The sequence below is a fragment of the Cryptomeria japonica genome, chromosome 1, assembly GCF_030272615.1.
Source record: "Cryptomeria japonica chromosome 1, Sugi_1.0, whole genome shotgun sequence".
Lineage (NCBI taxonomy): Eukaryota > Viridiplantae > Streptophyta > Pinopsida > Cupressales > Cupressaceae > Cryptomeria > Cryptomeria japonica.
The window spans coordinates 344,177,795-344,188,577 of record NC_081405.1 but is presented as its reverse complement, the minus strand read 5'-3'; positions in this window follow the sequence as shown (position 1 = coordinate 344,188,577).

The window sequence follows — 10,783 nt, the reverse complement described above, 5'->3', positions numbered from 1 at the left end:
ATCAATATCTTGCATCCTATCATCATCTAGTTTCATATCTAATTCATCACTAGGATCTTGGTTGCATTCCATTTAGATCTTAGAGTCATAAATATCGTTCTTTAAGTTGTCATCTTAAAGAATCAAGTGCTCTTCCAAGCTGAGAGCCACCTTGAATCTTGAAGATCCTTGGAGATAGAGGAACATGGAACGATTTTAAAGAGTTTAGATTCATTTAACTTGATTTTTTTGGATTTCTAACCTCTAATGCAATGTTTCATGTGTGTGTTTGAGATTTTTCCTCGTATTGCAGGATGACACCACATTTTCCAGCATACAGCAGTCAATTTGAAGATTCATCTCTCAGCTAGCAAATAGATGACATCCCTTCACTCACCTATTACACAAGAATGTTCCATTCAAATGGGATCATAAGAGTGAGGAAACATTTATGCAAATCAAGGAATATCAGGCAAATCCCCCAGTACTGGTATCACCAATCAAAGGGAAACCATTGTTGCTTTACATTTCAGCAACAAATGTATCACTAGGAGCTCTCTTAGCACAACATGATGAAGAAGGAAAAGAAAGAGAAGCATATCACATTAGCAGAACACTTGTAGGCTATGAATTGAACTAAATATTAGTTGAGAAGACACGTTTAGCAATTGTATTTGCAACTCAAAAATTGTGACACTATATACTAACTCATTCTATGAAATTGATAGCAAAAATAGATCCACTGAAGTATTTGCTAAGCAAGCCAACTTTTACAGGCAGATTGGCTAAATGAGTTATAATACTAAGTGAGTTTGATATAGAATATGTTAATCAAAAAGCTATCAAAGGACAAGTAATTGTTGATCAATTGGCTGCAATACCCCTGCAAGATGATACACCAATGCACATCTAATTTCCTGATGCAGATATTTTGACAGTTAGCACAAATTTTTGGGAGTTATACTTTGATGGCTCCTATACACAACATGGATCAAGTGTTGGAATCTTGTTCATAACACCTCAAGGTCACACAATTCCAAAATCATATAGACTATGATTCCCATGCACAAAAAACACTGCAAAGTATGAGGCATTGGTCATTGGGATCAAAATGACCATTCAATGGAACATCAAGGAATTACATCCTTATGGAGATTCACAACTCATAATCAACCAGATAAATGATGATTATCAAACCAAAGATGACAAGTTGGTTCCCTATAAACAACTGGTTGAATATTTTAAAGAACACTTTGAAGAAATATCATTTACTCAGATCCCAAGAAATGAGAACAAAGCAGTAGATGCAATGGCTACAATAGCATCTTTTTGGCAAAATCAAGAGAATCAACAATGTTACGAATTCCTGGTGGAAGATATATTGCATCCTACTATTGAATCCCAAAACACCCACATGATTTGCCACATATCTGGAACCGATCAATCCTTATATAGCCAAACTTATCGATACCTAAAAGAGAATATCCTTCCTCCTGACCTATCCTGCAATGAAAAGAGAAATTTTATCCATCAGTCATTCTGATATACTATCATTGTTGATACCTTATATAGATGAGGTCTAGATAGCACTCTACTAAGATGTCTTAAACAACAGGAGTCTGAGAAAGTTCTTAACGAAGTCTACATAGGTATTTGTGGCACGCACTCAAGTGGTTTAACATTGGCTAAGAAACTTATTCGATTGGGTTACTATTAGCCTACTATGGAGAGAGATTCATTTACATATGCCAAGAAATGCAAACAATGTCAAATCCATGGGAATCTCATCCATGCACCAGCACAAGAACTACATCCTATGGCAGGATCATGGTCATTCTCTCAATGGGGTCTTGACCTAGTGGGTAAGATAAATCCTTCATCTTCTAATGGACATAAGTTTATTTGGCTGCTACTGAGTATTTCACTAAATGGATTGAAGAGTACCTTTGACAAAGGTGACAGGAAAGAAAATATCATCATTCATCCTGAATTATATAATCTGTCGCTATGGAGTCCCTATGACCATCATTACTGATAATGGGAGGCCATTTAAGAATCAAGATGTGAAGGAACTATGTGAGCGATTTCATATCCAACATAGGTTTTCTACACCATATTATCCATAGGGAAATGGTCAAGTTGAGGCATCAAACATGACAATCTTAAAGATCCTGAAGAAAACAGTTAATGAAACTGGTAAGGATTGGCATATTCAGCTTAAACCTGCTCTCTAGGCATACCAAACTAGCATCCGTACACCAACGGGGGAAACTCCATATTGCTTAGTCTATGGATTAGAAGCCATATTACCAGTAGAAGTAGAGATACCTTCTCTACAAGTATCCTTGAAAGGTCTTATCCCAAAGGAAGAACAGTGAGTCTCTAGACTTCAATAAATTGAGTTGATTCAGGAACATCGCCAAAATGCTTCAGATCATTTAAAAGAATACCAATAGAGAATGGAGAAAAGTTACAACCACAAAGTTAAGCCATGCATTTTTCAAATTGGAGATCTAGTTCTAAGGGAAAATCCATGAAATCAGCAAGATCAAGAAAAGAAAGGTAAATTTGATCCAAATTAGTTAGGTCCCTTTCTCATGGTAGCAGCATATGGTTCAGGAGCATACAAATTATCTACACCAGAAGGAGATTGGTTTGATGATCCTATCGATACTATGCATCTGAAGAATTTCTATGCTTAAAAGTATCAACAGAAAGAGAAAATACCACCAAAATAGTGAAAAAGAAGAAAAAGCCTAAAAATCAGAAAAGCAGCAAAAATCCTGTACTTCAACTTTAGCTGCCAAGGCATGTTCTACCGGTTGAGCAGTAGGTGCCGGTTGATCTTCTATTATAGCAACAAAAACCCATCCATTGTATGTCAGATCCTCATCAGAATCATCAGTCACACCTTCATCAGCAATGTAGCAAGATTTGTCTTTATTCTTCTTAAATCTGTATCCCTGATATTCAGGGTTAGGCTTGTATGTTCTTCTAGCTTCTTCTCTTAGTCTAGCATGTCTATCAAGGCAACTTGAAGCCATATGACCAATCTTATTGCAATTAAAACATTTAAAGGGTGCTTTACCTTCATACTTACTTCCAACTGGACCTTTAGGCATTTTCCTTGCAAATAGTGCTTCAAGTTCTTCATTCTCTTTCCTTCTTTCTCCAAGTTCTCTTGCATAAAAGGCTTTTCAATCAAATTTGTCAAATGATGGAGCAGATGATGTTGATGCTTTAAATGCCAAATTTGTCTTTATAGTAGCAAAGGGACCAAATTCTTCAATTTCAAAAGCTGAAAGTTTCCCAATCAATGTATCCCTAGTTACTGATGTATTAGGCATTGTTCTTAACTCATTTATAGCAGTGACTTTCATTTTATATGCCAGTGGCAATCCTCTTAAAACTTTTGAAACAATTTCATCCTCACTTAAGGTTCCTCCACAACATTTAATACCCAAAACAATCTCATTTACTCTTTCCATAAAAGCAGAAATCCTTTCATCTTCTTCCATTTTCAGATGTTCATACCTGACCCGGAAGCTTTCAAGTTTTGCAATTTTGACTATGGAATCTCCTTCATTCAGTGTTTCCAAATGATCCCAAATAGCTTTAGTAGTAGACCTATCTGATAGTCCCATGATTTGTTGACCTGATAATGCGCTCAAAAGTGCTTCTCTTGCTTTGCAATCATTTTCTTCATCTTTTCCCAAGCTAGGTGGATTAGGCTGACCAGGAGTAGGAGCAGTATAACCATTCTTTGTAACATCCTAGATGTCCTTTCCAATGCAATTTAGATGTGTCTCCATTATGATATTCCATATGCCATAATTGGTTCCATCAAGTTTAGGACTATCCTTCCTGAAATAGTTAGTAGACATTGGATCTCCTCACGTTGTTAAACTTCTGCAAAAAGAGGACTAGGCTCTGATACCAATTGTTAGGTCCCAAAGACAGCTGAGAGGGGGGGGGGGGGGGTGAATTAGTTGTCAAATAAATTCAAACCAAAATAACTTAACCAACTTATTGCTTAATACCGATAAACCAGTTCAATATGCCAGTAAACAGATTTAACAGTTAATTGCTATACCGGTAAGGATTAGTGTATGAAACATAAAGACAAAGTCATCCACAACACATAACACCAATATTTGTACGTGGAAACCCTGTAAGGGGAAAAACCACGGTGGGAAACCTTACCCACAATTAGATGATACTACTGCAAATAGTGTGTGTACATAAATGGGGTCTGCACATGTAGAAAGGCCAAGCGCCTAGAGCTCACTGCTCAATCACAAAATGGGAGTCACACTGACTACAATTGGATGGTTAAATCCAATAAGAATATACTGCACAAAATAGCATCTTCATATGCTGGATTTAGTACCGGTGTAATTCTGATTGTCTTCACAAAAACCCTCCTTCAATCTTCAAATGATGTCTGCGTGTATAGTTCTGCTTATTCTCTCATATACCTTCACACAATCCTTTTTTCATATTTCTTATATGATCTTACAAATAAGATCTTACATTTATGCCATAACCTAAGACCAATTTTAGTAGGTCGGCTCTACAAGATATTTACAATAAAAGTATTTTACAAACAAAACAATATCCGATGCAATAACCGATTAAACATGTCAGCTTAATGCATTTACAACAATAATTAATCATCTCCAAAGCCTGACATGCTGATCTAGAAAAGATAAACCTCCCGGTGTATACCCTGGACCTATTTGTCGATAATAGCAAATATGCAAATGTGAATATACCAATAACCAATTCTTCTTGACAAGATGTCAAAACAATGTTTTCGACATTACCAAGTGTTTTCCACGTCATTCCAAGTGTCGGTGATCATTATATCTTGTCGGTGTACCATATACCGGTGATTGTGCAAAAGTTACTTGCTTGCTGGTGAATGTTGTTGGATCTCCAAAGTGCTAGAGTTTTAGTAGGTGTTGACATCAATGACAAAACCATACCAAAATACCAACAATCTCCCCCTTTGGCATTGATGGCAACACAAGATGGAAAAACCATCAAAGTGCCAAAAATAGAAATGCCAAATACCAAAAACCAACAATCTCCAAATAGAGATCATAACCAAAAATCAAAAATACAGATACAGAGAGTAATAATCTCTCCCAAACAACAATCTCTCCCCTTGGGAGCATCATGTGTTTTCATTCTATTTTTCCATACTAATATCTCCCCCTTTGACATCAAATGCCAAAGTTCTTACCAAGCCAAGTTCATATTCAAAATACCAATCAATTTAGTATACCAACTACTCCCCCTGAGAAGTAGCTTCCCATCAAAGGCGGAATAAAGATTTCTCTGTTAATTATGTCGGTTGATGACAATCATCAACTTCCTAAGTCTCTACCGGTGGGGGTATGACCCCAAGCTGATCTCTAAGATATTCAAAAGTCTCCATAGGCAGAGGTTTAATAAAGATATCTGCAATCTGCTCTTTAGTATTCACGTAAACCAGTTTTATTTCCTTTGCTTCAACATTTTCCCTTAGAAAATTCAGTTTGATAGAAACATGTTTGGTTTTAGAATGTAATACCCGATTCCTAGATATATCAATTGTTGTAGTGTTATCACAATAGATAGTAATAGGTTTCTTGCATTTTACCTTTATGTCTTTTAACATTTGCTTAAGCCATAGTACCTGTGTACAGTTAGTTGTTGATGCAACATATTCTGATTCTGCTGTTGATAAAGATGTACAACTTTGTTTCTTACTTAACCAAGAAACTAGTCTATTTCCAAGAAAGAATGCTCTGTCGGTGGTGCTTTTTCTATCATCCACATCTCCTGCCCAATTTGCATCTGTGTATGCACATAATTCAAAGTTTTCATCTCTAGGATACCATAATCCAAGATTTACAGTGCCTTGTACGTACCGGAAAATCCTTTTTACTGTTGATTCATGGTTTTCGCTAGGATTACTTTGAAATCTTGAAACAATACATACTGCATTCATAATATCAGGTCTGGTTTGTGTTAAATACAGTAAACCTCCTATCATAGATTTGTATCTTGTTGGATTAACAGGTGTAGATTCATCCCTTAGTGATAGTTTGTCATTTGTAGTCATAGGTGTGCTTACCAGTTTAGAGTTCTCCATCCGAAATTTCTTTAGTAACTCTTTTAAGTACTTGGATTGACTCAAGAATATACCTTTATCAGTCTGTGAAATCTGCAATCCTAAAAAGAATTTTATTTGTCCAATCATAGACATTTCAAATTCATGTTGCATTTTAATAGAAAATTCTTTACATAATCCATCTTCTCCTCCAAAGATTATATCATCAACAAATACTTCTATAACCAAGATGTCATCATTAGTCACTTTATAGTATAAATTGTTGTCTGCATTTCCTTTAGAAAAAACAATCTTCAAAAGATACTTATCCAATCTTGCATACCAAGCTCTTGGAACTTGCTTCAATCCATACAAAGCTTTTCTTAACCTGCAAACCATATCTTTGTCATATGTCAAAGAAAATCCATCAGGTTGTTCAATGTAGACTTCCTCTTCAAGATCTCCATTCAAAAATGCACATTTAATATCCATTTGATAAACTTTGTAGTTCTTGTGTGCTGCAAAAGCCAAGAATAATCTAACTACCTCTATTCTAGCTACCGGTGCAAAGGTTTCATTATAATCAATTCCTTCTTTCTGAGAATATCCCTTACACACTAGTCTTGCTTTATTTCTGATAACCTTACCGTCTTCATTAAGTTTGTTTCTGAATACCCATTTTGTTCCAATTACATTTTTATCTTTAGGCCAGGGAACTAATGTCCAAGTGTTATTCTTTTCAATTTGTTATAATTCTTCTTCCATAGCTTTAATCCAGTGTTTATCTTCACATGCCTCATTAACAGATGATGGTTCAATTTGAGAAATAATACATACCTCTTCATTTTCCAATCTTCTTCTTGTCATAAGTCCTTTAAACTTGTTTCCAATTATTTGATCTTCAGAATGATTCAGTCCTACATACCGGGGTGTCTTTGTTTGCATATATACATCAAGGAATAGAAATAAACATTCATTTGCATATGTCATCATTATAAGCATTTTTCATATAGATCATTACATTTTAAAATCATTTTCATATGCATATAAATCATTTCACATCATCATTATCATGTAGATCATATAAGCCTTAGATAGAATCAATATCATCATCATATCATCAAGATAACATCATGGAATATAAAGGAAAGGAAAGATCATTATCATATCATCCATGTAATCAATATCATCATCATATCAACCATGTAATCATTGCATATAGATCATCAAAGCATCATTCATATAATCAATGAATATAGAACATATAAGTAATCATCATCATAAGTAGCATGCATAATAAATCATAACCATCATATAGAGTCCATGTCTGCATATCATCATAAACAATAAACAGTCCAAGTATAGAATGATATCAAATAAATCATCAATAACATACAATGTCTCATGATATAAAATCAAGTCTCAAGGATGCCCTGTGCCACTCTCACCTGACTTTGTCTGTCTTTGTGGAGGTGGACAAGAAGACCCACCAGATGATCCTGCTCTTGCTCTCCCTAGAGGAATCAATACATCTAGATCCTCCTACAACATGATATCAACAAAATGTCAGTTTTTTATCCAATCAATCACTTTGATCAATCAATCAGCTATCATATCCGCTCACTTGAGATTTCTATCAGTCTCTTTGACCACATATTAGTGACGCTCATTCATCATGAGGTTACACATCTAGTCTATCCAATCTTGAGTTTACATCAGTGACATTCATCAATCATGAAGTCAATCAAACTCTATCCTATCAAATCATCAAAGCTTCAAGTTTATATCATTGACCCTCATTGATCACGAGGTCAATCAAACTCTATCAATCATCAAATCAAATAGAATATCAAAGTAATCAAAGAGTGGACATTTTCATCAACCACAGTTGTAAAAATTTAAATTAGTTATCATGAGATCAATCACTCAATCAAATTTTTCAACAATTTCACGATCAATCTCCCAAGGGGGCACACAATCAGGATTTTCATCTTTGTTGGGGACATTATCGAGATGATTTAATCTTTGAAACAATGTTGTCTCAACATCATTTCAAAGAGGGGCAAAATGTATACACATAAAATTGGCTATGAGCAATTAAATAAATAATTTATATTTATTTAATAATTTTTTTCTATTAAATAGTTAATTTGAAAAGATTAATTTATTTAATTCATTTCATATTCTTTCTATAGACGTATAAAAATGACCACTTTCCTAAATGAATATTTAATGTTCATTTTATTCTCATTCCTCTATGTAATTAAATCTAATTTAATTAAATCATCTACATTCATCTATTTGATTAAATAAGTTATTCAATTTATTTAATTAAATTCACCTAGGCCTTTCATATCATTTAATTGAATAAATCACTTTATTTAATTAAATCCCCCTTCGACTCTTTTTAATTAAATTTACATTTAATTAAATTGTTCACTTCAAATAAATAAATCTAATTTATTTAACTCCCCCACTTGCATCTATTTTGTTGAAATAAAGCAATTTATTTTAATTAAAATTACTCTCCATCCACTTGCATTCTCCTACATCTCCCACTTGCCTCTCTAAACCCCTTCTAAATTCTTCTAATCCCTTCTAAATTAGTCTAACCATTCTACTAAATATTGTCACAATCCTAAGCAAAGAGAAGTCACTTATCAAACCCTTAAAAGTCTTCAATAACCATTAGAGGCTTTATGTCCTCAACAACTTAACCATTTAAGGCTCTTACATAATCATTAATGGTTAACTCAATTTTCTTACATGGTTGGAGACTTTTTGCCTAACTCAACCCTCATCTAACCCTAGGGTCTCATCAAGCATTCATTGCTTTGACCATGGTTATTCCTTTAACCCTTGCACAAGAGTTTATCCTTTGGGTAAAATCTTTATCCAATGGATAATATTAACCTAACTTTAACCCTTACCTCCTAAGGTAACCATGAGGTCTTCTCAAGCATTTAATGTTTCTTGCATCTCCTCTCAAGCAGTCTTATGTTGACAATTGTCGCCATTTCATTGGTGAGAATTGTAAACATGGATTGATAACTTTCAATCCTGACCCTTGATAGGATCATCCAATCTTGACCCTTCATTGCCCTATTTTTCCTATAAATAGAGCTCTCATTCCTCCATTTATCATCCAAGTCTTTAGCATCAAACTTATAGACATTTTACTAAGCATCTAATCTAAATCATTTTCATCAAGCATTTAGCCTCTCTTTGATAATCTTCATAGCATCTTAAATAGGCATTTGTATTATCACATAATAATCATCTCAAACTAGTATAGCATGCTAGGATAGTTTTGTTACTAATCCTTTCATTTTGTTATCATATACATGCTAGTTTAGTTCATATTTTAATAATATCATGCACATTAGGATTGCATTCATGTTAGATTGATGAAACATCCCTCATTATCATGATCGTCATCCCTAAGTCACTTTTCTCAGTGATCTGAGAGCAAAGGCATTGGCTTAAGGGGTCTTGTGAGATAGAGAACAATGGAACATCCCTTGGGAAGTTGAACTATTCCATACAGCTCCATAACGTGCACCAAGAATCCCATTGGTATGTGGACTAGTCCTGAATTCGTAATATTCGTTTCATCGAACCACTTCTCCCACATACACTTTCTATTAATTAATTTATTTAAAACATTTCATTAATTAATTAATTTATCTTTTCTTCTAATCAATTAATTAAATATCTTATATTTAATTATACTTCTATCCTTGAAAGAGAAGGTAATAAAGCAAAAATTAAGAACAAGCGAAAATGCGAATAGTAGACGTCTATGCGAAAAGCAGATTCATTTCTGCAATACCCTCGAAACATCCTCGAAATCAAGGGAGGAATAATGGTGATTGGCATAGCGGAACAAATTTTCATAAGGTCCATAAAAAATGTTGTGGGCACCTCAAACTGATTTGTAGCTCTAAATGCCTCTCAATCATGCGCTACAGGAGCAAATTTGATTAATTTACAGCTTAATTATATATGCAAAAGGGTTGTCGGGGTTCCAAGGTTCCCCCCATCCGGCCAAAGAAATATAGGTGAATTGGAATCTTCCTCAATTATGATAGCTAACCCAGCTTGGAGAAGGACACAACGGAACCCTAGGGCACCATTAAAGAGATGGTAAAATCCTTTATCACAGCAAAGAGAGGATTTTCTTACCATCCCGATGGCTTCTCTGGATAATTGTTACCCTAACAAGGGCAGTGTTTCATATTCACCATGCATTCATGTGGCGAGATTCTCTCGAGCCCAACACGATGTAGCATCAGGGGCAAACGGAATAAAATTAGGGTTAAGAAAACCCACCTCGATAAGCTCAAAGTCAGTAGTCCATCATCTGTGCGAGGAAGGATATAACCCAAAATTAGAGGAGATGGAAACCTCTAGTCGTCACAATTCTAAGGAAATTAAGCACCCTATGTCAGATCTACTTTCAAATTCCCCAACTTCTCCTAACAGGTTGGTCATTAAAATTGATAATTATACTCAAGCTAGGTATCAAATGCACTGCATTGATAGAATGATCTTTGCTTGGTGGAAAGGCTGGGGGATCCTGTTGGAACAAATTGCTAACTGGGTGTCATCCTCCTTCAATAACCAAGTAAGAATTGACATCCTTCCTAATAATTTCTTAGCTATTGAATGTGGTAATCAGAATCTTAGAAATTCATTTCTTAA